General features: G+C 51.6%; 1 long non-coding RNA gene across 1 annotated transcript; it reads left to right on the top strand.

The window, feature by feature from the left end:
• Positions 1-23,822, top strand: LOC117976642 (uncharacterized). Its single transcript, XR_004667416.3, has 4 exons — positions 1-647; positions 19,885-20,088; positions 21,342-21,428; positions 23,479-23,822. It is a non-coding gene; the product is annotated as an uncharacterized LOC117976642 (long non-coding RNA).
• The last annotated feature ends 732 nt before the right edge of the window (positions 23,823-24,554 follow it).

Raw genomic sequence — 24,554 nt, 5'->3', positions numbered from 1 at the left:
ACGGCATCTCTCAGAGCATCCCCCAATCAAGGGACAGTCTCCCTCCTCTGCTCCTGGGGAGTGAGCAAATAATCCCCTCCACCTCCACACTCCCGAGTAAGCCTGAGGGGCCTTCCAGGGAGCTTCGGAGAACCCCACCTATAACCCAATCAGGGAGGTTGGTAGAATGAAACCGAAAAGGAAGGAAAAAAGCATGTACCTGCCAAGCTGGTTTCCGCTGGGTTAAAGGCCTCTGTGAAGACATCATTTACCTAAAATCATCCAACATTGACACTGTCACCAAGGTGGCAGTCCCTGAATCTTGGGCCCGAGTCTCCTGCTCAAGAGGGTCACCTGTGACTCCCTCCTCTCTCAGGCCTTCCAATACAGCCACAGCCACCCATATAATTGCCCCCAAGTGCTTGGCTAGGTCTCAATAGTGACAGGGTGCAGCTGGAAGACCGACGTCTCAGGAGCTGATTTACTTCTCGAAGAACCAAGTTGGACCTTACCACCACTCATTTTGGCCCTGACCCCATCCTGTCTTTGGGCCTGTGGAGCAGAGTGGTCAAGCCATTCCTACTGCAGGGCAGCTGGAGTGGGGCCTTTAGAATGAATCTGAGCCAGATTCCAGCTAAGTTCAACACACTCAAGCTCTGCACCCTCAGGTAAGTCACTACCCTTTCTCTCTGAGCCTCAGTTTTCTCAACTGTAGAATGGGGAAAAGATTACCCATATATTGATTTATTTTTGTTGTTGTTGTTGTTTTTTGAGATGGAGTCTCACTCTGTCGCAGTGGCATGATCTTGGCTCACTACAACCTCTGCCTCCTGGGTTCAAGCGATTCTCCTGCCTCAGCCTCCCGAGTAGCTGCAATTACAAGTGCCTGCCACTACACTTATTTTATTTTATTTTTTTGTATTTTTAGTAGAGACGGGGTTTTACCATGTTGGTCAGGCTGATCTCGAACTCCTGACCTCAAGTGATCCATCCACCTCGGCCTCCCAAAGTGCTGGGATTACAGGTATGAGCCACTGTGCCCAGGCAATTTGTGAGGATGTAATGATAGAGTGTATAGCGGGAACTTGGCAAAGTGGGTCTCATAAAGCTTAAATCAGAGGAGGAACCCCCAGGGTTCAAAAACGTCCAATGACCCCATCTCATGCAGGATGATTCCAGAGTGTTTAACATCACCCCCAAGCCCTACAGGATCCGACCCTGTTACCTCCCTGACGCTGCCGAACTCCAGGCGTGCTGACCCGTGCTCTCCCTGGGCCACCCCAAGCCCGGCGCTTGCTGTTCCCAACGCCAGCAACACTTGCTTGTTCCCTCACTTCCTTGAGGTCTCTAACGTCGTCACTCAGAGAAGTTTTCTATGGCTACTCCCAAAATAGCCCCCTCAGCCTCTCTCTGTGCCCTCCCCCTGTCTGAGCTCTCTCCACTGCGCCGCCACCGCCCAATGTTTATCGTCTGGCTATGGCTGCGCCATAGCCCAGCCATTGTTTATCGTCTGCTTCTCCTCGGCAGGAGAGGCCAGTGAGAGCGAGGTCTGCCTGGGTCTGCTACAGCCCTGGTGCCCATCAGAGTCAATGCTCAGGGATGAATCAGTGGAGGGGAATGAATTTGCTGGATGAATCAGTGGAGGGGAATCATGTGGCCGACACACTGAGAGGATCCCCACGAAGTGAAGAAGCCTCTAGAGAAGGCTGAGCCCAGGCATTTGGGAGGCACGTGCCCCTCACACAGGATCAAGGGTCCACAAGCAAGACACGGCCTCTGTCCTGAGGGGAGAAGGATGATGGGTCGTCAACCACCGTGCACTGCAACAGGGGCTAGGGGCCCAGGATGGGACACTGCACCCAAATTAGGCGGTTGGGAAGGCTTCGTGGGGAAGCAACATTTTTCCTCCATTATCCACATTCGAGAAAGAAGGCACCGTTTGCACTGAGCCCTGAGGTGGGAAAGAGAGGCCCCTGGAGGATGCAGAAGTGCAGGTGACTGCCTGGCGGGGGGCAGGGGCTGAGGTGCAGTCAGAGAGTCAATGGGCTGAGCAGGTGCAGGGGGGGAAGTGACAGAGCCAACTAAGCCGAGTGACCAGGCCCCGGGGAGCTTCCCGGCCACTTCTCTGGTGCATGACCATGAGATTGGGCGTGCCAGGGGCAAGGAGACCTCGGGGTTGGCTCCAACTCAGAGCAGAGAAGGACAGAGGCAGTGCGCCACCATCTTCCTCGCCCCCATCTGCACCTTCCACTGTTGCCAACGGCAGCCTGGGAATCTGCAGAGGTAATCCAGGTAAATTGTAATGGTGGCCCAAACCGGGGCATGAGGGGGGAAGGGCAGAGAGGGAGGGATCTGGAACTATTTGGGAAACAGATGATAAGGACTCAGAGGCTGACTGGCTGCAGACGGGGAAGGGGGGACCTTGAAGAGCAGTCCTGTATTCCCGACTCATCCGGGCCCAGGGCAGGAGGGCCACGGGGTGTCTGAGCTGTGAGCTGGAGCCAGGCTCTGGGGGAACTCCCACCCCTGCCTCTCTGCGCTCCCGGCCATGCACAGGCGCCGTTGTTGGATTTGGGAACGGTGGGAGATACAGCTGAAGGAAGTGTGGGGCCGGATGACAAAATGTGGCAGAGCTTGACGGGGTGATTCTTTAAGACGGCAGCTTGGGTGTGTCCGAGGAAGCACCTGGCACAGTCACTGGCTCTCCTCTGGCAGAGGGACTTCAGGGCAGGTGATATAAAACCAAGTTGGCCAATGGGGAGAGATGAGGACCTTCCCTGACGACCACCTGCATCTCAAGCTTGTGGGAAGCCGCTTGGAGAAATAAGGCTGCACAAATGTAATTTGGAGCTGGGACTGGAGTGCCTGTGGGTACAAGTGGGGCAGGGTGGGGGGCTTTGGGCCACTGCTGTTGGGTGAGTTTTGATGGTTGAGTGACATGCATGTGAGATGACCATGGTGACCTCTGCAGTCATAGCTACTTACGTAGCCGGCACCACTGCCATGGTTTGCATGATGGTGTCCCCTCAAAAATTCATATGTTGACATTTACTCACCATTGTAATGGGATTAAGAGGTGACACTAAGAGGTGAAGAGGTCACGAGGGTGGAGCCTTCACGGATGGAATTAGGGTCCCTACCAAAGGGCCAGAGGGAGTGGGTCCACCATGTGAGGCCTCAGCATTCGCCCCCTCCCAAAGATGTAGCCACTAGACCATGTTGGAAGAGGACACGGGCCTTTGCCAGGGAGGCTGGGAGTCCGAAATCCGGGGCTCAGCAGGTTCGCTGTCTGGAGAGGGTCCAGCCTGGCTTCCAAGATGGCACTTGGAGCACTGCCTCCTCCTGGTGGGGGGGACGCTGTGTCCTCACGTGGCGGAGGGCAGAAAGGCAAGAGGAACAAACTCAACAAACTCCCTTCACCAAAGCTCTTTTATTTGTAGTAGTATATTTATGGTAGGGTCTCGTTCTGTTTGCCAGGCTGGAGTGCAATGGTACAATCACAGCTCACCATGGCCTCGACCTCCTGTACTCAAGTGATCCTCCCGCCTCAGCCTCCCAAATAGCTGGGACTAAAGTCATGTGACACCACACCCAGTTTTTTTTTTTTTTTAGAGGCAGGGTCTCACTATGTTGCCCAGGCTGGTCTTGAACTCTTGGGCTCAAGTGATCCACTCACCTTGGCTTCCCATAGTACTGGATTGCAGGTGTGAGCCACTGTGTCCAGCCTCAAAGCCCTTTTATAAGGGCACTAATCCCTTTATGGAGGGATGTGCTCTCTTGACCTAATCACCTCTTAAGGCAATTAGGACACATGGACATGAAGTTTCAACACAGAATTTTGGAGAGGACACACTCAAACCACAGCACACATGCATCAGATTTTCCTTCCTTTGTAAGTTAAGGCTGAATAATGTTAGGGGCAGATGATTCTTGGCTGTGAGTCCATCTGCTGTAGGCGTCGAGCAGCGTCCCTGGCCTCTATCTACCAGATGCTACTGTACCTCCCTCCTCCCAATTGTGACAATTAAAAAGGCCTCTAGACTTTGCCAAATGTCATCTGGTGGCCAAAGTCTTCCCTGATCTGGGAATCACACTTCTGTGCACACCCACCTCTGAAGACTTCAGTCTCTCTGCATCTACCTGCGTGCCCCAAAGAATAGCCGCAGCTCGGCAAAGAGGCAGGGGCTGAGGTGGCTCAGGAATGTGTCTCCAGCGTCTGGCTGGCTGCAGCCTAGATCCCAAATCCAATCAGAAAGTTACAGCCACACACATCTCATGTCAGCACTGCTTAATAGCATTAGGGCAGATTTTCCCATAGCCATTTTTAATATTAAAAAAACAACCCTCTCTTCTTAGAGCCACGTTAAGCATATGGCAAGCTGTGCACTGGCTGTGTTGCCTCCTGCAAGCTCAGTGCCTGCCTCCTGTTTTCTTGCATCAGGGAAGACACAAATCCTGCTTACAGTCAAACCTCAGGAGATGTGTGAAGCATGTAAAAGTTAAAGATAAACAGGCCTGCTTTGCCCTTGGACACATAAGCTGGATTTTCTGCAGTAATCCAGGCCCTTCACCAAAAAAGCCAAGAGCAAGAAAACCTTCCAGCACAATCCATAACAACATTCCCCCCACCGCCCCCCCCACCCGGCCCCAAAACAGCGAGTCTGGTCTGGCAGTCGAGGCAGCTGACAGCCACAACTCGGGCAGAGTTTCAGCGAGTGCACCCTCCTCCCAGACGCTGCCAGCACAGCTCGGTTTTGATCCACAAACATTCCAAGTTTCGACTCAAGCTCCACATAGCTCTGCTAATACCCATCAGCCCTCAGACAAAATCTTTTATTTCCTAGTAAGCCTGGAATAAAAAAGATGAATTCGCAGGGGATTTAGGAGGGAAACAAAGACACCCGATCCCCTCAGGATGATCTTGACAGAGAATAAATTATGTTTGCTCAAGTATGGTTCATCAGGCATTGATTAAGAGTCATAGCGTTTTGGAATTGGAATCAGAAAACTTTATAGTGGGGAAAAAAGAACTCTCCCTTCCAGGGCCGAGGAGCAGTAGTCGTCCATCTTCTTTTGGAACATTCCAGAAAGGTGGCAGCTTTGCCCCAATTCTCACCCCTCCCTGTGTCCCTGCCCTCTGTCATGTGACTTGCAGCTCCTCCCACATAGGTAGAATCTGCTTCCCTGACCCTGGACGTCCAGTGTGACCTTGAGGCTAGCTTTGGCCAGCAAGACAGGCAGAGCAAAGCCAGGGGCTTGCAGACGTGCGTGCGTGGGTGGGCTTGCCTTCTGTTGCCTCTGCCGTCACCAGGCCAAGAAGCTGCCTCATAAGCCGAGCGAGCCCAGGAGGGTGGGAGACCCAGCCCAATCTGTGGTGTGAGGCAGAGCCATGCCAGCCACAGGCCCAGGAAATCAGTGATGCTGAGCTAGCCCCCGAGCTTGGGACTGGTTTGGCATTCATCATTATTGTGCCAATAACTGGCCAATACAGAAACTTGCTAAGCCCTGAGTGCTAGTGCAGCCCCTGAGGTCCTGTCTGTTACCAGGCATTAGCTGACCCATGCATATGAGCAGTGCTCTGCATCACAGCAGCCCAGTCCCTTTGCCACATCATGCATTGCCGGACAGTGACCAGCATTTGCCTCTTTCCCGCCAGGCTTGGCTGAGCCCGACCTTGGAAGCAATCCTGAATATGGGCCAGCAAGTCTAGGTTCAGCTGCCTGACAGCTGTTTCTTGACAGCTCTCAGGTTCCCCAAATATCCCTACCTCTTTGGAATGCTAGGGAGACCCCAGTTATGGAGAAAACATAGTTCTGCCCAAGGCAGGTGGTATCATGGGAAGGCAGCCTCTCCTACAGATATCCCTGCTGCTGCCCACCTCATCCCCACTCCCTACTCCCTCCCCTGCACCTCCCCCAGGCTCCAGACCTCCTCCAGCCCACCACCCCCCACTCTGCTTTTCCCTCCAAGGCTGGCAGCTCCAGCAGCCCCACCCTCCACACCTGTCCCCTTCTTGGTTCATCACCAAAAGTGACTTGTCCTGAACAAATATTTGCACACCCATGTTCCTGGCATCTTTATACACAACCAAAAGGCGGAAGCAACCCAAGTGTTCATTGCTAGGTGAACGGATACGCAAAACGTGGTGTCTCCATACAATGGAACCTTATTTAGCCTCGAAAAGCAATGAAACACTGACACAGGCTACAACACAGAGGAGCCTTGAGGACATTATGCTAAGCGAAAGAAGCCAAATAAAAAAGGACAAATGCTGAGCTGGGTGCGGTGGCTCACGCCTGTAATCCCAGCACTTTGGGAGGCAAGGCAGGTGGATCACCTGAGATCAGGAGTTTGAGACCAGCCTGGCCAATATGGTGAAACCCTGTCTCTACTAAACACACAAAAATTAGCCCGGTGTGGTGGCGGGCGCCTGTAATCCTAGCAACTCTGAAGGCTGAGGCAGGAGAATCGCTTGAACCTGGGAGGCAGAGGTTGCAGTGAGCCGAGATCAAGCCACTACACTCTAAGCCTGGACGATAGAGCAAGACTCCGTCTCAAAGAAAAAAAAATCCTGTCAACTTCCACTCGCATGAAGCCCCTAACACAGTCAGACTTGCAGAGACAGAAAGTGGAATGGAAACTGCCAGGGGCTGGGGGCGGTGGGTGGGGTGGAGAGTTTATGTTTCATGGGGACAGTTTCTGTTTGAGAAGATGAAAATGCTCTGGAGAAGGATGGTGGTGAAGGCTGCACAATCATGTGAATGAGCCGAATGCCCCGGAACTGTGCACAAAAGTGAGTACAAGAGTACATTTTATGTTATTTGTATGTTTCTACAATTTTTTTTTTTTTTTAGATTGAGTTTCGCTTTTTTGCCCAGGCTGGAGTGCAGTGGTGCGATCTTGGCTCACTACAACCTCCGCCTTTTGGTTTCAAGCAATTCTCTTGCCTCAGCCTCCCGAGTAGCTGGGATTACAGGCGCCCGCCACCACACCCAGCTAATTTTTGTATTTTTAGTAGAGACGGGGTTTCACCATGTTGGCCAGGCTGGTCTCGAACTCCTGACCTCTTGATCCACGCACCTTGGCCTCCCAAAGTGCTGGGATTACAGGCATGAGCCACCGCACCCGGCCCTTACCACACTTTTTTTTTTTTTTTTTTTTTAAGTGACCTGTCCTATATCCCAACTCCTTGAGGCCCAGCTCCCAGCTGGCTGTTGGCTACCAAAGCAATCTGGGAGTCTCAGGTGTGCGTAGGGAAAGGCCTCCCTGCCTGCTGCTGCTTCTGCCTCCCCTGGTTTCAGGAGGAACCGCCAGCATCCTCGCTGCTATAACCCAAATGAAGCGATTGCTAATGGTGACCACCCAGGCGTGGGGGCAGGCCATTCGGGAGACACTGGGGACAGCAAGAGAGTCCCCTGGTGCCCCCTGCTCCATGCGGAGGCAGCAGCCCACTCTGCTTGTGGCAAATCTGCATGGGCCATGCCAATCTTGCATACTCAAGGGAAGGGAGGACTCTGGCTGGCACCCAGCTGGAAGATTGAAATGTGAGCAGACAGGATTTGTTTGGATGAAGAAAGTAGGAACAACGGGGGAAAAGTCAAACGAGCAAAGACAGTGGAAAAAGATCAGAGACGGTGGAGCCAGAGGGCAGGCAGGCTGGCTGGGAAGGTGGCTTTCCCGGCCCCACCTCGCCCCACTTCCTGTCCAAGCTTGCAAGGGAGGACAGGGAGACCTCTGCTTTGGAGAGGTCCTGGCTTTGTAGTCAGCAGGCCTGGGTTCATGTTCCAGCTCTGCTGTTCTCTGGCTGTGTGACCTTGAGCAGGTTACCCAACCTCTCTGAGCCTCAATGTCCTCATCTACGAAATGAGAATAATAACAGGACCTCTTCCTGGTAGGGTTTTGTGAAGGGTCATAGCACAGAGTGCACATAAAAGGCTTAGCTGGTGTCCACCACACAGCAAATGCTTGATTCCTGTTTAGTCGTTTTTCCAGGCAGCTTCTGACAGGCCCCAGTGGTCCCATTCCTGCTGCTCATGCCTTGAGCGTGGGCTGGACCTAGTGGCTCGTTTCTAGGAAGAGACTGCAGCAAAGTTGATGGGATGTCATTTCCACGGCTAAGTTACGGATGGCTATGACTTCCATCCTGCTGTCACTCTCCGCCTTGCTGGTCCCCTCTCTTTTGGCCCTCCTGATTGCGTGCTCTGACAACACAAGCTGCCGTGTTGTGTGATGCTCTACGGGGCAGCCTCCGTGGCAAGGAACCCAGGGAGGCTTCGGTCCAGCGGCCTCCAAGGAACTGAAACCCACCAGCAGCCGTGTGAATGAGCTTGAAAGAGGGTCCTTCCCAGAGGGGCCTTGAGATGACCATGGCCTTGGGGGGACCCGGAGCAGAGGGACCAGCTCTCCCAGCCAGATTCCTGACCTGCCAAATCTGTGCCATAATAACCAAAGTTGTTTCAAGTCACTAAGTTTGGGAGTAATTTGTTACTGAGCCAGAAATAATGAGTACAATCATTTGGTGTTTCTAACCATGACTGGACTCCTTATTTCTCTCCCTGGGAACTGCATCCTCCAATTATCCCCCAAGCCTGCGCTGCAGCCTCCTCAGCCTCACTCTCTCCAATAATCTCACATTCTGCGTCCACGCCACACACCCTCAGACTCTCACATCCTTACGCAACAAAACACTCGCTCACATTATCTCTACATTGTGGGCTCACTTATTCTCTATTATTTAACCAGAAGTAGCCCCAAAAGCATGCACTGAGCTTCTCCACCCGGCTGCAAACATCTCCTGAGAACATCAGCTCCCTTGGTTACAATTCTATATTCACCGTCAGAGACACAGCTCAGCATCTCCCTGACTGCGAAAATGCAAGGATCAATCCCTCTGCTCTGTGTGTTGTCTTATGTATCCAGGAATCACGTGTCACATATGCACAATCTCAATTCTGGACTACAGTTCAGTCTCCAGGGAAGAGACTAGGTTTATTGACCTCTAGGGTCTAACAACTAGGCTATGGTGGGCCACTGGGCCAGGTAGAGAAGAAGGAAGGAAGGCCGGGAAATAGCCCTGGGCCTGAGTTAAAGTCCAGCTCTTCTCTGGCAAGCTGGGCCACGTTGGGATACTTCCTGCCCCTTCAGTGAACCTCAGTCATAGCTCCTTAAGGAGTTGGCTGTAAGAGGCTTACATGTGGTAACATACATGAAAGGCTCTTCTTTCCTGGCTCGGCTCCAGGGGGGATGACCTACTGCAGGCCAGAGGCCCTGGCTGCAGATCTGGGAACCTACCTCCTACTAGGAAGAAGCACATTGCCATCATTCAGTCTCTTGTGAGTTGGGTTATTATGAGTCTGTTTGCCAGAGTCTGAGCTCTAAAAGGGATGAGTGACTGGATTGGGAAGGCAGAAAGCTGTCGTACTATGTGGACCCTCCTCCCAGCCGCAGGGAACTGCCAAGTCCCATTCTTCATGACATCCTTCCTGTGCTGACACAATGTTCTCCCCTCTCTTTAAAATAACAACCTTTACTTGACCCTGCTGCCCAAGAACTTTCCTCTAAGATTCTGCCAGGCTATGCAGAGGGCGGACGTGAATGCAGGCTATAAATCAGGAGCCCTCGTGACTCTTAGATCCATTAATCCATCAAGAGAAGATTTGCTACCTCTTAGTGTTGAGGGAGAGACCAGAAATCCTCTCACAGGATTGACTAAAGGCTCAGGCAGTACATTTGATACAACTTACGACCCAGCACTTAGTGTGGTGACCCTCAGGGGCTTATGGGACACCAGTATTCTTCTCTGTGCCTTACTGCTTGCAGCTGCACCCACACCCCAAATCCAACAAAAGGAATCTGCTTCCTGCTTTGCCTGTCCTCAGACTGTATTTGGGTAAGGTAATAATATTGAGTTGTTAAGGAGAAAATGAGCCACTGCCATAATCTCCAGGATCCAAACATTCCAGACTGGGAGTTATCTGAAAGCTAGGGCCTCCTTCGTCCTCCAGCATATAGCCCTGGGACTGGTTAATAGGGACCCACCCAACACATACATGGAGGATGGATGGTTGGATGAATGTGGATGGTGGATGGGTGGGTGAATGGATAGATGGATGGGTGGATGGATGGATGAGTAGATGGATGGTTTAATGGGTGGATAAATGGTTGAATGGGTGGGTGGATGGATGGATGGATGGGTGGGTAGGTGGATGGATGGATGGATGGATAGATGAGTGGATGGATGGGTGGGTGGATGGGTGGATAGATGAATGGTTGAATGGATGAATGGGTGGGTAGATGGATGTATGGGTGGATGGATGGATGGATGGGTGAGCGTGTGGAAGGGTGGATGGGTGGATGGATGGGTGGAAGGGTGGATGGGTGGATGAATGGGTGGATGGGTGGGTGGGTAGATGGATGGATGCATGGATGGATGCAAAGATAAATGAATAAATGAATTTCTGGACAAGGAACAGATTTTCTTTCCCAAAATTCACCACTCAATACACTTGTAATTTCCCTTATTTGTGAGATGGGGTGAGAGTAGGTTTTTTTCCTACCCACTCCCTAAGGTTGTTGTAAGAATAAAAGTAGATGATACAAGTAAAAGGGCTTTGGCTACCTATATAGGATTATACCAATGAAAGGAAGTTTGGCTCAAAAGAAAATGTTTTCTTCAGTCTAACTTGAGAAATGCTTCTAGGAGAACTCATGGACTCAAGTCATTACCTAAGGAATCCTCTTGCGGGACAGCATTTTCTGGGTTCTTTAGAGGCAGAATTCAGAACAGCGGAGGCTGCGTCATATGAGCCATTTCACTTTGGACAAGGGGACCACCTTATGGGCAGCCCCCTCCCTGGGAGCTATGCCTGGTCCCTCCTACACATGGTCTACAGGTCTAGGCCTATCCCTCCTACAAGTTTGTGAGCTTGTCAAGGGCATGTGCTGTGTTGCAGACCTAAAATCTACCTCTTGCTTAGTGAAAGTGAGTCACTAATAGGCACTCAAAGCCTGCTGCAGTGATTTCAGTAAAACAAGTCCAGGTGCAGTGGCTCATGCCTATAATCCCAGCACTTTGGGAGGTCAAGGCAGATACATCACCTGAGGTCAGGAGTTTGAGACCAGCCTGGATAACATGGTGAAACCCCGTCTCTACTACAAATACAAAAATTAGCCAGGTGTGGTGGCAGGCACCTGTAATCTCGGCTACCTGGGAGGCTGAGGCAGGAGAATGGCTTGAACCTGGGAGGCAAAGATTGCAGTGAGCCGAGATCGTGCCACGGCACATCAGCCTGGGTGACAGAGCGAGACTCTGTCTCAAAACAAAACAAAACAAAACAAACAAACAAAACAAAACAAAACAAAACAAACAAACAAAAAACCAAATCATAACATTAAAAAAGAGTTTGTTATGAACACATAACATTACAAATAGACAACAATGCAGAAATTAATAGAATGAAGCATTGTGTACAAACTGTGTCTTTGCACATCTTTCAATTAAGAGACTGATATTTGAAGGGGTATGCTCCCCATTCCAGCCGTATTTTTAAGATGGATGATGAGTTTGCATGATTGCAAGGGGGCAGCAGAGAAGAGAGGGGAGGCACAAGGTGGGCTGTGACCTGCTTCTGTATGTGAGATAATTTATACAGAGAGCCAGATGCAGTGGTGGACAGATGAACATGCTCAGTCCATAGCAGATGATTATGGTGATGGGGTTTGGGGTGCAGCCTCATCACTTTGTGGTACCTGAAGCGTGCCACTTTGGTCCCTGCACCCCTCTTTCCTCTTTTCCTTTTCTCTTTCTGACTGTGCCTCCTCTCTGCTTTGGATGGGGGCTGGGAGGAGGTGTGGGTCCAGGTCAGAGCTGGCAGAAAGAGCAGGAATCCAGGCTCAGATGCCCTCTGCCCCTCTTTCCTTCCCGCTCTCAGCACCGTCCAGCCAGTCCACAACTGCCGGTGATATGAGGCCAGGTGTTTGCTCTCTCAGGCACCCAAAGGGATGGAGAGCCATCCTGGGCTGGGGAAGGGGCTCTGGACCAGCAGCCAGGCAGGACCACAGAGGGAAGGGGCTGCAGCTGTCACCAGCACGCATGGGCTTGTCCTCAGAGCACCTCCCAGCGTGGCAGCAGGCCACCTGCTGCAGGGCTCATTGGGGGACAGAGTGAGGGAACACAGTGGCAGTTTTTATGGATGACAGCTCTATGAAAAGGGCATAGCATTTACTTTCGCAAATTTGAGACTGGGGATTGGTGAACTGACCAAAGTCGGTAAATATCAAGGGTTAAAAAACAGGTCCCAGAGTTATCCACCCTGATACGGAGTGGCCTGCGTCACCCTCCTGAAAGGACAGGCGCCAGCAGTCAGGAGGGACTGGCTGCATTCAAATTCCTAATATCACAGTTTCACACTTCAGGAATGAAGTGAGACAGTGCCTGGGAGCTGGACCCCAAATGATCTCGAATTATTACAGAAATCTGTGATGTCTGGGCCGCTTTCCAAACCTGCCATTGTGGCCATTCCTCAGAGGCGGCCTGGCTGGGTGCTGGGGCCTGACCATCAGAGACTCAGGACACAGGGGACAGCGGGACATCCGTGAGGCCTGTGGTGATTCAGGACCCACCTCCAGCTCTGGGGAATGACTCCAGGTGCGCACCACTACGCCCAGCTAATTTTTAGTAGAGACAGGGTTTCGCCTTGTTGGCCAGGCTGGTCTTGAACTCTTTTTTTTTTTTTTTTTTTTTTGAGACAGAGTCTCGCTCTGTCACCCAGCCTGGAGTGCAGTGGCATGATCTCAGCTCACTGCAACCTTCACCCCTCCAGGTTTAAGCAATTCTCTGCCTCAGCCTCTGGAGTAGCTGGGATTACAGGCGTGTGCCACCATGCCTGGCTAATTTTTTTGTATTTTTAGTAGAGACGGGGTTTCGCCATCTTGGCCAGACTGGTCTTGAACTCCTGACCTCATGATCTGCCTGCCTCGGCCTCCCAAAGTGCTGGGATTACAGGCGTGAGCCGCCGTGCCTGGCCAGAACTCTTTTCTATGTACTCCTTCTTCAGGCATTTTCTCATCTCCCAATCAAGATGGTTACAACGACCAAGAAATTTCAGAATGCTGTGATTTGTGTGACATTCCTTAAGCAAGTGAATCAACATGCTGCATTTCTCAGTGTGCAAGCGTGGAGACAAGTCAGGACAGGATGCAGCTTCAGGAGATGATGATGGATCACAGCAGTGCAGCCCAACCAGCGGCCACACCGGGAGGGCCGAAGCAGAAGTCACCAACGAAGACGCCCGACCTGAAGGCCGGCTGCCAGGGAGTCGAGAACCGAACCGCTCAGCAGGCGGCAAACGCCCAGGACACCCTCCCCCGCGGTCCCGGCTCCCAGGTTTTCTTCATTTCTGTTAGTTATAACAACCTATACTGAAATATAATTGCCAATATCATTTTTGAGATGTGCTCACCTGGCAATATTATCACAAATTCCACGGCCTCCAAATTTTGCAGTTTCTACAGGGGCCCCGGGCTTTCATGCCATGGTTTTGATAGTTAGACGTTTACTCTTCATGCCAGCGGCTTCTAGTCTTCTTGGAATTTCTTCTGAGAGACTCAGAAGAAAAGTTTCTTCCTCTTTTGGCTATGGAAAGACAAACGTGGAGAAACTTCCATTCCATTTTCCTATATACCTAATACTTGTTCTCAAGTATTTTAACTTTGAATATTAAACATGTCAGTTACTAACTATCCTGCTTAGCATCTATTAAAAAGAAACGTTCGATATTCCCTCAACTATTAAATATAAATACCCACCTTCCCAACAAAGTGAAAATAATGAGTACTTTAAAAGATATTTTTGGCTGGGCACGGTGGCTCACACCTGTAATCCCAGCACTTTGGGAGGCCGAGGTGGGTGGATCACCTGAGGTCAGGAGTTCAAGACCGGCCTGGCCAACATGGTGAAATCCAGTCTCTACAAAAACATAAAAAGTAGCCTGGCATGATGGTGGGTGCCTGTAATCCCAGCTACTCAGGAGGCTGAGGTGGGAGAATCCCTTGAACCCAGGAGGTGGAGGTTGCAGTGGGCCAAGATCACGCCATTGCACTCCTGTCTGGGTGACAGAGACTCTGTCTAAATAAAATATATTTTCCCTTCTTTCTTTTGTATGCTATCATTGATTTGTTGAAATTCTTTTGTAATTATGTTCTTAATAAGTTCTGCTAAGAAAATGTACGTTCCAGGGCCGGGCACAGTGGCTCACGCCTGTAATCCCAGCACTTTGGGAGGCCGAGACGGGCGGATCACGAGGTCAAGAGATTGAGACCATCCTGGCCAACATAGTGAAACCCCATGTCTACTAAAAATACAAAAATTAGCTGGGTGTGGTGGCCTGTACCTGTAGTCCCAACTACTTGGGAGGCTGAGGCAGAAGAATTGCTTGAACCCAGGAGGCGGAGGTTGCGGTGAGCTGAGATCATGCTACTGCACTCCAGCCTGGTGACAGAGTGAGACTCCGTCTCAAAAAAAAAAAAAAAAAAAGAAAAGAAAAAAAGAAAATGTACATTCCAACACTGTGAAAAAGCCAAACAAAACAGGAAAGGCCTTCAAGAGGAAAGACTGCGGTTCCTGGGAGAGGAGGGAACCTGCCTCCAGTCTCAGAACAGCAACATCAACTCCCGTGGGTGTGTCCAGGCTGCAGCCTGCCCTGCAGACTCCGGGTTTACAGCCCCAACAAGTGCACGAACCCATTCCTGACAATCCATCCCTGTGTGTGTTACATCCTGGTGGTTCGGCCTCTCTGGGAACCCTGACTGATGCGACCTTCCTGCCCCACGTGCCACCAGGACACCTGGGGAGCCACTGCACGGCCTGGGCCAGTCCCACACAGGTGCCTCGCTTTCCGCTTCTCAAATGAAGGGACAGGATGGAAGGCGACCCTAGTGAAAATTCTGGGCTTTGACATTCAAAGTTAACCCCACAAGGCGGCACGTGAGACAGCGCCTGAGGTGGGGAGATGTCTGGTCTGGGCTCAGAGTCATCCACCCCATCCCCCTCAAAGCTGGCCTGTGCGCCCGTCCGCTTGCCCCAGGCCTCCCAGCACCAGCAGCCCCTTGGCTAATGGCCCTGGCCCGTAGCTGTTCTCTCTATGACTCCCAGATACTCCCAGGCTCAGATCTCTTGTTAATCTGAATCGTTAACTGACTCGTTCAGGGCAAAAACAAGAAAATCTATACTGCAGCGAAGATCCCAGGGTGGATTCTTGGCCTGTATTTTCTAGTCAAATTGTCCTGAAAGTTGGATTTGTTCTGAAACCTCAGGGCATGACCTTGCTAAGTGCAGGTTGGGAGGGCGCAGGGCAGTGCGCAGGCGAGGACAGTGCGCAGGTGAGGACGGTGTGCAAGTGAGGACAGTGCTGCTGAGGAGCGGGGGTGTTTTGGATTCTTCCTGGGAGATGTCAGGCCCTGAGGCTGACCTTGAGCTGCTTGTGCTGGACCTGGGTCAGGAGTCCCGCGGGCAGAGCTTTCCAGACGGGCCTGTGTGTTTGCCACGCCCGGCTCTCCCAGGTGGCTCCAACCTTGACTGCCAGAGAAAGTTAATGTTTTTAATTAAATAAAGTCTATTGGGTTTTTTTCCATTGTAAGTGCCATACTCACTTATTCTTGCTGCAAAAACCAATTTGGCGCCATGCTAGGTGCTGGGGCACCAGGGTGACATCAGGGTGACACCAGGATGACATCAGGGTGACACCAGGATGACACCAAGGTGACTTAGTCCCAGACCACAGTAATTTAAAGTTGGGTTGCTGCTCTTGACAGAAAACTGAATTTTAAGAAGACTAGAAAGGGGCCAGGCGCGGTGGTTCACACCTGTAATCTCAGCACTTTGGGAGGCTGAGGTGGGCAAATCACCTGAGCTCAAGACCAGTCTGGCCAACGTGGTGAAACCCTGTCTCTATTTTTTTTTTTTTGAGACAGAGTCTCGCTCTGTCGCCCAGGCTGGAGTGCAGTGGTGTGATCTCGGCTCACTACAACCTCTGCCTCCCAGGTTCAAGCAATTCTCCTGCCTCAGCCTCCTGAGCACCTGGGATTACAGGCACCCACCACCATGCCCGGCTAATTTGTGTATTTTTAGTAGAGACAGGGTTTCACCATGTTGGCCAGGCTGGTCTCAAACTCCTGACCTCAGGCAATACACCTGCCTCAGCCTCCCAGAGTGCTGGGATTACAGGCGTGAGCCACCGAGCCCAGCCACCTGTCTCTATGCAGGGCAACGGCAGCATGGCTGCACCCGGCCCCTCAAATGGTGAGAAAATAGAGTGACCTGGATCCCCCATACAGAGGTGCGAATCGAGGAAGTTGCCTGGGCTCCCTTGGCCCCCTGTGTCCTCTGAGTGGTTTGCCCCAGGCCTGACTGAGTGAAATTCCATCTCTAACAGCAGCCAGAGGATGTGTCACCGGCAGATGTGTCACCAGAGGATGGGTGAGGGAAGCAGTGTAACTGTCCATGGTGGGTGGTCCAGATCCCTGGCCAGCGGCCTCAGTACGCACTGTTCCACGGCAGGTGGTCCAGGTCCCTGGCCAGCGGCCTCAGCGCGCACTGCCTTTAGGCAGCTCCCTCACCTGCCAGGCCCATTCTCCACTCTGAGCCAGGATGAGCTCTAAGAAGGCTGGAGTCTGGCCTCAGCCCTTTCCTTCTCAAGACCCTCCAGAGAGCCCTTTTGGTCTCCATGAAGCCCAAGCCCCTGCACCCGGCATCCAGGCCTGCTGCCTTGGTTCCTGGCGGCTCCACAGGCTGTCCCCGCTGCCCTGCAGTGCCCACGCCCTCCTCACCTGCGAGCTCCCTCACCGCCCACCTGCCAGGGTCTCACGGGGGCCTGGCTTCGGTACCTCACTCCTCCCGCTGGAGGGCAGACTCCTTCTGCAGACGGGATGCTCCTGGGCACAGGGCCTGCCTTCCTCTCGAGGGGCCTCCGCTCCCACCAGCCCAGGGAGAGGTGCCCATGCCGTGTGTGTGTGTGTGTGTGTGTGTGTGTGTGTTTGTGTGTAGTATGTGTCCGTGTGTGTGGTGTGTGTGGATTGAGTGTGGGGTGTGTGTGTAAGTGGTGTATGAATGTGTGGAAGTGAATTGAGTGCTGTGTATGATGTGTGTGGCATGAGTGTTGTGTGTAGTGTGTGTGTGATGTGTGGTGTGTGTGTGGCTTGAGGGTGGTGTGAGTGTGTGTGTGCGTGGTATGTATGTGTGGTGTGTGGTAGGAAAGTTGTGTGTTGTGTGTGTGTTGTGTGTATGTGTTTGATGTGTGTGGATTTGAGTGTGGTGTGTGTGGCTGAGGGTGGTATGAGTGTGTGTGGTGTGTGTGGATTGAGTGTGGTGTAAGTATGTGGATTTGAGTGTGGTATGTGGTGTGTGTGGATTGAAGGTGGTGTGAGTGTGTGTGGTGTGTGTGGATTGAGTGTGATGTGCATGTGGTGTGTGGATTGAGCATGGTGTGTACTGTGTAGTGTGTGTGGATTGAGTATAGTGTGTGATGTGTGGTGTGTGTGGATTGAGTGTGGTGTGTGATGTGTGGTATGAGTGTTGTGTGTGGCGTGTGTGGATTGAGCATGGTGTGAGTGTGTGTGGTGTGTGGATTGAGCGTGTTGTGTGATGTGAGGTATGAGTGTTGTGTGTGGTGTGTGTGGGGGAGGTGTGGTTGAGTGTGGCGTGTGCTGTATAGTGTGTGTGGATTGAGTGTGGTGTATGTATGTGGATTTGTGTGTGCTGTGTGGTGTGTATGGATTGAGTGTAGTGTGTGATGTGTGTGGATTGAGTGTGGTGTGTGTGTTGTGTGAGCATGTGCGTAAGTGCTTTCTGGGCCATGGAGGACACGGTGTAGGGAGGGGCTGGGCCTCTGGACAGCTCAGGGTGCAGCGGGCGCAGCACAGGGTCTTGGCTCTGTGGGTCCAGGTTCGACAGCCAGCGGCCATAAAACTCAGACCAGCTTCCCCCTCTGGAAGTGGAGGTGTCAGGTTGGTGGCATGGGCGGCCCCTGCACCCAGGGCTTGGCCACTGCCCTGAAGATCTCGGCTCTGGCCAGAGCCAACCCCATGCTGCTCCTCACTTGCCACCCACGTGGGCAGACAAAAGTCACCCCCAGTCCAACAGGAACCTCGGCCTCAACCCGAAGGCTGAAGTACACGAGGCAACAGGACTCCAGGGCGCAACCAAAGAGGCAGCGCCAAAAACAAAAAGGCCATTAGAAACCCAGAAACAACAAAAGTCTGCGCCAGAAAGTTTTGGTCCAGATATGAAGATGCTGATGTGAACTTTGAGGAGAAGCCTGGACAGAGTCCACGACCTAAAGTCAGGGTGGCACAGGGGCACATTAGGGCCACAGTTGCTACTTCCCACAAAGTGGGGTGAGCATGAGGAAGGCGTGGGCCAAGCAGAAAGCCATCTAAAGCCGGAAGTGGTTGGGACCCTCCGTGGCGGTGGCGCATCAGGAAGGGTCCAGGCCAGTGTGACTTGGGCGTGTCCAGTGCGCAGCTGGGGACGTAGGGAGGACATGCCTGGCCGTGCGGGACCCGCTGCGAACACTGCAGCGCACGCTGTGGAGTGAAAGACCCTCTCTGCCCACCAGGCATGGAGGCAGCTGCCCTGCAGAGCAGGATGAGAGAACTTCCAACTTTGGCAGAGAAAAGCAGACAAGAGCTGAGGAAACCATGGGAGGGTCCAGGAAGGGTGGTACCCTCCATCCCCAAGGAGGAGAGCAGACGCTGCCCACAGGTGACGGCCTCAGGCTGGGTCTCAGATGGAATTCCAAGTTAGCAAGTAAGCAGCCGACGAACTAGAGGTAGACTCGGAAACTGAACTGGGGCGGGGAGTGGCAGTGCCGACGAGCTGAGTCCTCATTGATCGCGGCGGGAAATCGGTGGGCCATTTCTAAGGTCCATAAATCAAGCAACAGCACTGTAGCCATATTATTTGGACCTGAGGAGGTGACCACCATCATGATTTAAAACGGAAACCGTCAAAAGAGGTTACCTCTGGGGATGAGAAAGGCGGAGCAGGAGGGAATCCTTTTCTTTATAAACCTCTTTGTACTGTTAGGTTTTTTAAAAATCTGACTTTTAAAAAAATCACCTGCCTGTATTGGTTTGATAAAAAGAGGAAAGAAAAAAAGGAAGGCTGCCAAGTGCAGTGTGGCTCACGCCACAGCACTTTGGGATGCCAAGGCAGGAGGATAGGTTGAGGCCAGGAGTTCAAGACCAGCCTGGGCAACATAGTGAGACCCCATCTCTACAAAAAATAGAAAAAAATTAGCAAGGCGTGGTGGCATGTGCTGTGGTTCCAGCTACTCGGGAGGCTGGGGTGAGAGGATCGCTTGAGAATGGGAGGTCAAGGCCGCAGCAAGCCAAGATTGTGCCACTGCACTCCAGCCTGGGCAACAGAGCAAGACCCCATCTCAAAAAAAGAGACAGAGAGAGAAAGGAAGCCTGAGTTTTATTTATCCTTATTGTATTTTGAGCCCTATTCCGGCTGCTGCGGAGCCTACAGTGTGACTCCCAGTTCAGGGCACCCTGCACCTCCACCATCAACCTGCCCCCAGCCTTGGTCTCCCCCAGGAATACCCCAGAACCCCCAGAAAAGGCAGCCCCTGTCTTGGCCATTTTAAGTGGAGAAGTCTGTAGAGAGAGGGAGACGAGGTCGGTGTTCCCCAGGTCAGGGCGGCTCCAGGGAAATGGAAGAGACACGCCCGGCCAAAGTGCTTTGTAAGCCACAGGCTCCGTAGAAGGAAGCGTGAGTTCATAGATGGTTCATTTGACCTTGGAACATCTTCCTGGCATTGCCTTTCATATTCTCTGGATGGGAGACTGATCAGGGTGGATCCAGGCCCTGACTCTACCCTCTCTGGTTTTATTCCCCTTTCTTAGGATGATGTAGCCCATGGTGCCTGGCTGGACCAAGAAGAATTAGGACCAGGGCTGTGCTAGAACCAGGTGGGGCTGTGTTCAGATCCCAACCCACCACTCAGGAGCTCTTGCCTTCACGCATGTTTAAGATTTCCTGGACATCTTCCTGAGTGGCACCTTCAAGGAGGCTGGATCCATTTCCACTCCCACCGACAGCATGCAAAGGTGAGGCTGGCCAATCCAGCTGTGGGCCTTTGAGGCTGGTCTGAGGATGTCTCAGGGCAGGTGGGGAGGGGGCATGGTGGTCCCCGCTGAGCTCTCAATCAAAGGCCCCACCTCATCTGTGCAAGGCCTAGGATGATGGAGTCTCGCTCTGTTGCCGAGGCTGGAGTGCAGTGGCACGATCTCAGCTCACTGCAATCTCTACCTCTCAGGTTCAAGTCAGTCTCCTGCCTCAGCCCCTCAAGTAGCTGGGATTTCAGGCACCCGCCACCATGCCTGGCTAATTTTTGTATTTTTAGTAGAGACGGGGTTTTGTCATGTTGGCCAGGCTGGTCTCAAACTCCTGACCTCAAGTGATCCACCCACCTTGGCCTCCCAAAGTGCTGGGATCACAGGCGTGAGCTACCTCACCCATCCTTTTATTATTTTGAATTGTGGTAAGCTACACATAACATTATCATCATTACCATTTTTGAGTGCACAGTTCAGTGGCATTAAGTTAATTTACGTTGTTATGCAACCATCACCACCATTCATTTCCAGAACTCTTTTCATCTTACAAAACTGAAACTCTGCACCCATTAAATGACAACTCCACATTCCCCTCCCCAGCCCTGGCAACCTCCATTCCACTTTCTATCTCTATTTTTCTGGCTGCTCTAAATACATCATAGGGCCAGGCATGGTGGCTCATGCCTGTAATCCCAGCACTTTGGGATGCCAAGGTGGGTGGCTCACCTGAGATCAAGAGTTCAAGACCAGCCTGGCCAATGTGGTGAAACCCTGTCTTTACTAAAAATACAAAAATTAGCTGGGCGTGGTGGCAGGCTACTGTAATCCCAGCTACTCAGGAGGCTGAGGCAGGAGAATCGCTTGAACCCGGGAGGCAGAGGTTGCAGTCAGCCAAGATTGCACCACTGCACTCTAGCCTGGGCAACAGAGCGAGACTCCATCTCAAAAATAATAACAATAATAAAATAAATACCTCATAGACGTGGAATTATACAGTATTTGCCCCTTTGTGACTGGCTTATTATTTATTTATTTATTTATTTATTTATTTCAGACAGGGTCTGTGTTGCCCAGGCTGGAGTGCAGTGGCACAATCTCGGTTCACTGTTGCCTCCGCCTCCAGGGTTCAAGTGATTCTCATGCCTCAGCTTCCTGAGTAGCTGGGACTACAGGCATGTGCTACCAAACCTGGCTAATTGTTTTGTTGTTTGTTTGTTTGTTTTTGTATTTTTTGGTGGAGACAGGGTTTCACCATGTTGCCCAGGCTGGTCTTGAAATCCTGACCTCAAGTGATCTGCCTGCCTCAGCCTCCCAGAGTGCTGGAATTACAGGTATGAGCTACCATCCCCGGCCAGCGACTGGCTTATTTCACTTAGCATGTCTTAAGATTCATCCATGTTGTAGCATGGGTCAGAATTTCCTTCCTTTGTGTATGCTGGGGGAGGCGTTTTCCTGCTCTCTTGCCCAGGCTGGAATGCAGTGGTATGATCACAGCTCACTGCAGCCTCAGCTCCTGGGCTCAACCAATCCTCCCACCTCAGCCTCTCAAGTAGCTGGAACCACAGGCATGTGCCATCACATCTGGCTGATTTTTTTTGTTTTTTTTGTATAGAGACAGGATCTCACCATGTTGCCCAGGCTGGTCTTGAACTCCTGGGCTCAAGCAATCCTCCTGCCTCGGCCTCCCAAAGTTCTGGGGTTATAGGTACAGTTGTGAGCCACTGCACCCGACCTCTGAATTTTCTTCCTTTTTCAGGGCTAAATAATACCCCGTTGTACGTACATACCACATTGCTTTACCCATTCATGTGCCCATGGACGTCTGGGTTGTTTCCACATTTTGGCTGTTGTGAATAGTGCTGCTATAGACACAAGTGTACAAACATTTCTTTGAGACTGCTTCGTTTCTTTTCTTTTCTTTTTTGAGACGGAGTTTTGCTCCTGTCGCCCAGGCTGGAGTGCAGTGGTGCCATCTTGGCTCACTGTAACCTCTGCCTCCCGGGTTCAAGCGATTCTCCTTCCTCAGCCTCTCAAGTAGCTGGGATTAGAGGGATGCACAACCACACCTGGCTAATTTTTGTATTTTTAGTAGAGATAGGGTTTCGCCATGTTGGCCAGGCTGGTCTCAAACTCCTGACCTCAGGTGATCCACCCGCCTCGGACTCCCAAACTGCTGGGATTATAGGCGTGAGCCACCGCGCCTGGCTGAGACTGTTTAGTTTCAGACGTTTCAGTTGTTCACCTAATGATCCCTTTTTCAAAGTAGTTGTTTTTGTTTTATTTATTTTTTCAAGACAGGGTCTCCCTCTGTCACCAGGCTGGAGTGCAGTGATATGATCATCGCTCATTGCAGCTTCGAACTCCCTGGCTCAAGCTATCCTCCCACCTCAGCCTCCTGAGTAGCTGGGGCTACAGGCATGTTCCACCACACCCAGTTAATTTCTACATTTTTTGTAGAGGTGGGGTCTCACCATGTTGTCTAGGCTGGTCTCGAACTCTGGGGCCCAAGTGATCCTCCTGCCTTGGCCTCCCAAAGTGCTGGGATTACAGGCGTGAACCACTGTGCCTGGCCTCAAAGTAGTTGTTTTAAAATTCAGAGTCTCCTTTGGGCTTTTTTCTTTCTTTCTTTCTTTTTTTGAGACAGAGTTTCACTCTTGTTGCCCAGGCTGGAGTGCAATGGCGTGATCTGGGCTCACCGCAACCTCTGCTTCCCGGGTTCAAGCGATTCTCCTGCCTCAGCCTCCCGAGTAGCTGGGATTTCAGGCGTGCGCCACCCCACCCGGCTAATTTTTTGTATTTTTAGTAGAGACAGGGCTTCTGCGTGTTGGCCAGGCTGGTCTTGAACTCCCAACCTCAGGTGATCCGCCCGCCTCGGCCTCCCAAAGTGCTGGGATTACAGGCGTGAGCCAGCTCACCCGGCCTTTGAGCTCTTAATAAGCATAGTAAATGCATAGTGAGCCCTGCCTTTGCCCAGCCCTAGCCAGTGCTAAGAACTTTACATGCATTGCCTCACCTCATCTGCACAGAAGAGGGTTTCTATTAATATTACTATCCTCATTTTATTGATAAGGAGTTGAGGTATAGAGAAAATAAAAAGCGCGTCCAAGGTCACACATTCGGTAACTTGCTGGGGAAGTTTTGAAGCCAGACGCTCGGATGCCTGCGCCCACATTCTAAACCACTTTGCTCGATGGCTTAGCGTTCCTGGGAAAATGGAGAGGCAGGCACCATTGTCATTGTGTGGAAAAACTCAAGTCACAGACAACTTAAGCGGCTCTGAAGGCCACAGGGCTGTTTTCTCTGACTCCCGTCCCGAGTTTTAGAAGCTGCAGTACAATTATTCACAGACATTTCTTTCCTCTTCCCTCACTGCCTCTCCAGACACTGTGTCCCTAGGATGTTCCTTGTTCGGAATCCAGCCTCATCAGCCATCCCACGGCCCGACAGAAGCATCCTGACATCATCAATCCACAAGAGACCAAACGTCTGCTGAGCCCAGAATGAATCAGACAAGAGAAAGGTTAGGTGGCCAGGGGGAGCTAAAAGCCCCTAAAAGTTTAAAGAGATCCTACCAAATGGGTGGTTGGCTCCCACAGAGATTAGTTTTAATCAATTATTAAGCAATAGTTTAATATTTTAAGAGTCTGCTCAATCACAGAGAAATGAAAACATTTCATGACTTTTTTCCCTACATCTTCCAAAGCAAAAAATGTAAAGCAAGTGTACCTCCAGTGACACATTTTAAAAAAATTCTTTCTACTGAAATAATGGAATGTCTTTATTTTTATTTTTTTAACTTATTTTGTATTTGCCACACAGCCTGGCCTGAGTGGGTGCTGACCAGACACTCACTGAGCAGATGGGGTCCTGACTGCCTGAAGCTGGAGCACCCTGCTTTGTTTGGGGAGGTACCATAATGCCCTAACCTGCTCCTGGCTACTAACCATGGTGCCACAGTCTGTCCTGGAAGCCTCTGGAAGCTGGACACATGGGAAAGTCTCAGCATCTCCACTCTTTTCCCCACTCCCCCAGCCCCCACTTTCAGAGCCAATAATTTAGGAACTGGGAAGCAGCTGACAGAGGGCAGTGGGAGAGGGAAGGGTTAAACACTGTTCCCATCTACACGATGAACTCTGAAATAAGAGAGGTCCTGGACTCCCATTTTATGCTGCAATTAATTCTCCCTTTGGAGTCTGATACAATGTGCCTTTTTCCCTCTGTGCATCCATCCATGGATCCACCTACCCACCCATCCATCCACCATCCATCATCCGCCCATCCCTCAATCCATTCACCTATCTATCCACCAATCCACCCATCCTTCTGCCCAGCCATCTATCCACCCATCCCTTCATTCACCCCACCATCAATACATTCACCCATCCCTCCATCCACCCATCTACCCCTACCATCCATCATCCCTCCACCCACCCATCCCTCCATTCATCCACCCATTC

The sequence above is a fragment of the Pan paniscus genome, chromosome 19 (genome assembly GCF_029289425.2).
Source record: "Pan paniscus chromosome 19, NHGRI_mPanPan1-v2.0_pri, whole genome shotgun sequence".
NCBI lineage: Eukaryota > Metazoa > Chordata > Mammalia > Primates > Hominidae > Pan > Pan paniscus.
The sequence above is the reverse complement of the archived record's forward strand: the minus strand, read 5'-3'. Positions and strand labels throughout refer to the sequence as shown.